Source organism: Symsagittifera roscoffensis, chromosome 10 (assembly GCF_963678635.1).
Source record: "Symsagittifera roscoffensis chromosome 10, txSymRosc1.1, whole genome shotgun sequence".
In the NCBI taxonomy this organism is placed as follows: domain Eukaryota; kingdom Metazoa; phylum Xenacoelomorpha; order Acoela; family Convolutidae; genus Symsagittifera; species Symsagittifera roscoffensis.
Genome location: NC_087071.1, coordinates 36,087,550 through 36,093,549, shown reverse-complemented (window position 1 = coordinate 36,093,549; position 6,000 = coordinate 36,087,550).

Here is a 6,000-nt window from a genome sequence, read left to right as displayed (position 1 = left end):
ATTATAACTAAGTACCACTGGTTGATTTTTGATCAGAATTCATGCTGGCATTTATCAAATTAACAAATCGTTTATTCCAAGGAATGACGTTTCAGTACAAATTCCAACTCCCTTGCTACCGGATAAACTCGAAATATTTCTGCAGAGAGAACAAAAATCGAGTAGAGTGATAAACTCAAACATATAATATACCGGATGTTATAAATGGCAGTTAATTCTGACTTTCTAAAAAGTAGTTTACCTTTATGCTAGCCAGGGGCGGATCTAGGACTTTTTAGAAGGAGGCGGGGGTTGGATTTTCAAAAAAATTTTGAACAATGTTGTTATTACAGTGTTCCGTTACAAGCCTAATAGCGTTTTTCCTTTCTGCAATGTTTTCCGTGCCATACATTTTAGTTGATCGAAATTGTATTTTTGACAAATAATTTATAATATTTTGATAATATCAGTTCCCATGTCATACCGCTACTGCAGTAGCAGTATTTATTATACGTATGTACAGCCAACCTCTGGTGTTAAATCATTATTTTATGGTACGCTCAAGGTCATACATAAGTGATGACACTGAGACTAAGTGAGAGATCAGAGTACTTAACAATGATCTATCTCTCAGTACATAAGAAAACAAAGAAAAGAGAAAATCTAAATTCAATATTCAGAATACAGTATTGAATTCCAACTTGTTTTCAATTTGATATCGCAACGCATATCACATGGCGCAGCCAGCAGGATTCGCAGCTCAAGACAACAGAACGGATATGGGAATCCCGGTATTTTGGGCATCAGCGAATCTAGACCCTCCGTGGCAATTTAAAATCTGGTTCGAACAATTTCTCATGGCGGTTACGGTCAAAGAAAATGTGAACCCAGAGATTATTTTGGAAGAACCAAAAGACATATTAGAGGAACCAGCACCACGCCCGGAAACGCCCAGGGATGGGGAGAACGAAGATGCGAGGAACGCCAGAATTCTTAGAGATAAACTAGCTAGAGACAGAGTAGCATTGGAGAACGAAGAGAAAAGAACAAGAGGCCCACGAGTCGGACACAATGTCTTCTACAACGAAGTACAAAAGAAACTGGTGTCACGACTATTTCTATCTTTGGGCACTGAGGGAAAGAAAAGATTCCTACAAAAGAATCCGCACGCAGAAATATCGAAAATGACGTTCAGAGAAGTAACAGAGTTGGCAGAAGTCTCGTTTCAAAAAGTGAAATGTGTAACATACGAGAGATACAAGTTATTTACGAGAATGCAAGAACCTGGAGAATCTCTGGAATCATTCCACGCAGCGTTAACTGCTCAAGCAGCCCGATCAGAACTAGGAACATTGGAAAATGAAATAGTGCGAGACTTGTTCATCTCGAAGATGAAGAACATGACATTACAGGACACGTTGACATTCGAAACCCTGGATCCAGAGGAAGTTCTAAAAAGGGCTATAAAATTCGAACATAGCAAGTTAACCACAATGGCATTTCAAAAGACTAATGCTGCGGCGGCAGGAGGATCAAGTAGCAATTACACATCGGGTGTAAGAATAAAACAGGAACCTGTAATGGCAGTTCGAAATTTGGGGGGGAAAACCAAAACTCCAAATAGAAGAGAAAATAATAACAGACAGAATAATAACAAAAATCAAAACACGAAAACAAAACCATGTAATAGATGTGGAAGGACGTTTGAACAAGGACACCTAAAAAATTGTCCAGCGATGGGAAAGGACTGTAAAAACTGTGGTAAACCAAATCATTTCGCTAAAATGTGCAGATCACAACAAGTAAGTGAAGTTGCGGAAGATTCGGAAGAATCGATAGTGGAATGCGACCAGATCAGTGAAGGTGTTGGGTCCTGTAGTGAATTTGAAGTCATGTTGATACAAACTCAACAACCGGAAAATGAACGAGTTTCAAAATATGTGAAAGATCGAATAAATGAGATGAGAAAAGAAACAAACGGAAAAGTGGTTAGAGTTCAGAAAATAGACTCTATTCGAGATCCAACATTGAACCGCGTAAAGTCACTAAAGGCTATGGTACGAATAGATAACCAGATTATTCAGCTAACAGTGGATACTGGTAGTCCTGTTTCATTTCTTAACTGGGCAACGACGAAAGAAATCATGGAAAAATCAAACAAAGTGAGATTCATACCGTCTGACAAATTGAACTTACAAACAAAATTTGTGGACTACAACAAACAACCGATCAGTATCCTGGGAGCCCTAAAAACCAATCTGAGGTCAGCGGGCTGGGAAGTTAAGGGCGCAACCTTTCTGGTATCAGAGCGAAAAACTAGATGCATCATGGGATTAGACTTGCAAGGACAAGTGGGAATAGTGACTACACAAAGAACAGCGCCAAAAGAACTCACCAGGTTTGACGTGCTCATGTGCGAGCAGTCGGAAGGTTGGAAAGAAATATTTTTAAATAAATTTAAGAACTTATTCGAAAGGCAAGGCATTTCTAAAAACCACATCGTCAGTTCAAAATTCAAATACCCACTATGTCCGATACAAGAAAAGGGGAGAAGAATCCCAATTCATATACAAAATAAAGTCGAAAAAGAAATCGAGAAGTTATTGACAGAAGGTCATATAACAAAACTTGATAAGTGTACAAGTGATTGCTTTATCGCCCCGATTGTGATAACAGTAAAGAAGGACGACTCAATAAAATTGGCAATGGACGCGAAACCAATCAATAGACAATTGTTCAAAAACAAATACCAAATGCCAAATGTAGATGAACTTATTGATGGGGTAAGCCAGATTGTAACTGAAAACAAAAAGGGTACGCTATATTTTTCGGTGTTAGATTTGAAATATGCGTACAGTCAACTAAAATTAGCTGCGGATACAGCTAGGCAATGCAACTTTAACATTGTGGGCGGAAAAGCAACCGGAACTTACAGATTCTTGACAGGATTCTACGGACTAGCAGATATGCCAGCTGAATTTCAAAAGGCTATGGATAGAACCATCAATCACGCTAAAAACACGTTCTGTTTTCTGGATGACATACTTATTGTGTCAAAGGGAAGTGAAATGGAACATGCCAATCTAGTAGAAGCAGTATTAAAGAAATTGGATGCGGAAAACTTGGCACTGAAACTATCAAAATGTGAATTTTTCAAACAAGAAGTGAATTGGTTGGGTCATCATCTCTCAGAAGAAGGGGTTAGACCGAAGATCACTAAAACGGAAGCGGTAGTAAACTTGAACCCGCCCAAATCCCTAAAACAACTAAGGTCATTTCTAGGAAGTATAAATCATTTAGCTAAATTTATACCTAACGTTGCAAGTCTGACAGAAAAATTAAGACCACTTCTTAAAGAAGAAAATCAAAAGAAAAAGTTAAAAAACATGAAACTACCGGTGAAAAAATTTGAGTGGGGGGATGTTCACACAGAAGCATTTAATGCTATAAAAGGAGCTGTGGCAAATATTACGAAAGTACATTATTACGATGCAAATCGTGAAACACGAGTTAAATGCGATGCTAGCCATGATGGACTAGGGTCCACTTTAGAACAACAAAATGATGAAGGGTTGTGGGTCCCAATTTCGTTCGCATCCCGATACTTAAAAGCGCAAGAAAAAAAATATTCAACAAATGAGTTGGAATTATTGGCAGTTGTTTGGGCAGTAGATAGATATAAACACTACCTTCTGGGGAAACCATTTACCATCGCAACTGACCATAAAGCGCTTACAACAGCACTGGATGTTAATCAATCGAACAAGACCTACCAATCACGCCTAACCCGGTGGGTTGACCGGTTACTGCCGTATCAGTTCAACATAGTTCACATTCCGGGGAGGGACATGGGCATAGTTGATTATTTATCGCGTGATCCTTTCAATGATCCCTGGCCCGAATCAGAATTAGACGAAAAGTTTGTAGTAGCAACAATAAACTCTTTTCATGAAGCGTTCGACTGCTGGAGCAGTAGGCTTAAAGATTCAAGGTCGCTCAACCGGAACGAAAACGTTCTAGAATGTTCTAGAAGGAATGTTAGGAAACAGTCATCAAGTAATGGTTGCTATAGCAACCAAAACGGTCAAAACCGAACAAAGCTCGACCGGAACGAGAGAAAACAGTTTCCACGACTGCAAAAACAGCTGAACACAACAGTTCAACAGAATCAAATCACTCTTTTGTCAAATCAACCCAGCAAACAGTCAGTCTTAAATAATTGCAAAACGAAAAAACGACCAGTACCGAAAAAAATAGAAAAAACAGACTCAAGAATCGAGATGTCAGAAAATGCAAACAGAACATACGACTGGTGGTCCAGCCCACCACAAGATTGGCGGAACGAGGAGCGTGAAGAAAGCCTAATGGACCCAAAGTGGAACCGATCATTTTCCACCAATAACGAACTCTCGGGAGAGGAGGAGATCACAGAGACAGTACAACGTACGAGAAAAATTATACGAGGAGGCAGAAAAAATAGGGACAGCTCAGACAGCGAAACACGTCAAGCACAACGAGTAAAATGGTCACTGGAACCGGAACAACAACGAATAGCGGACCAAAGACTGCTCTCATTCTGGCAGCTAATAGGCGGAGAAAACAATGTTCAGGAAAATCGAGAACTGGTGGCCGATACTCAAGAAGTCAGGGACAATGTGGAAGACGAATCAAGTCCAACATCGTCAAAACCGATCGCATCGACAGAACGAAAACTCAGTGAGGTGAATGTATTAGAAGTCGACCTTACAACCACAGAAGAGGCGGAGAGTGAGGAGGAAGTATGCTCAATTCAACCGCCAAAGGGTCTAGGAAAATTAAGACTGCAAAAGCAGCAACAAGTAGAGACTCTGGACAACCTCGCAAAACTGTTCGACAAAAATTTACTAGCAGAACTGACCACAGAAGACACGTGGATGGACCGCCTCATGAGAGTGGTAGAGAAAGGGGACAAACAAGGATTCGAATTGATGGGACCCTATACAAATCCGTTGTGGTCGCAGATGGCAGTTCAGGACGATTGCATCTTAGTCAATAATCGGCTAGCGGTACCAGTTCAACTACGACAAGCTGTCCTCAAACGAATACATCGGGGACACCCAGGACAGGAAGCGATGTTGGGAGCAGCGCAATATCTGTGGTGGCCACACATGAATAAGGACATCGTGAATTTGGCAGAGGAGTGCCGTAGTTGTACCAGATATGGTAAGAATGTTAAATACCTTATTTCGAAAAATTCGTCAAAACCACTACCACTGCTCACGCAGCCGGGACAGGAGGTACAACTAGACTACGCGGGGCCTATAGAAAATCAGAAAGGAAAAAAAATCTATCTTTTAGTAGCTATTGATCGATTCTCAAAATTTCCATCAGTGAAGGTTACAAAATCCACAAGTGGAAAGAGCACAGTAAAATTCTTGAGATCATATATCGACACACATGGAGTCCCTGAATCAATTCGATCGGACCAATTTTCAGGATTTAAGGGAAAAACTCTAAAAAAATTTTGTTCGGAACTTAATATCGAACAAAAATTCTGTCCGGTGGGGGATCACAGAGGTTGTGGGTTGGTTGAACGTACAATTCAAACAATAAAAAGAAGACTGGGAGTGATGATGCTCGATGAAAATAATAAATCAATCAAATTATGTCTCAGTATTATAATGCGAGATTTACGATGGAACAAGCAGAAAACAATTCAAGTATCCCCGTTCCAAGCACATTTCGGCAGACTACCAAAAACAGAATTTAAAATTGTGAGGGATAGGTTTTTAAATAATTCTGATTCTTTAGACAAACAACACTTGGAACGCTCAGCACTGACTGCGTCTCAAATGAAACGGAGGATTGATCAGTCGAGAGAGAATCTCAAGATAGTGCGCAAGGGACAACTGAGCAGGGATACAAGCCCACTGCACAAGCAGCAGATAACATCGGACAGAGACAAAGAAAGAGCCAAAGCCCTAAAGGAATTGTTGGAGGCAAATGCCCGATGGAACTACGAAAGAAGGGACGCAGATAAAA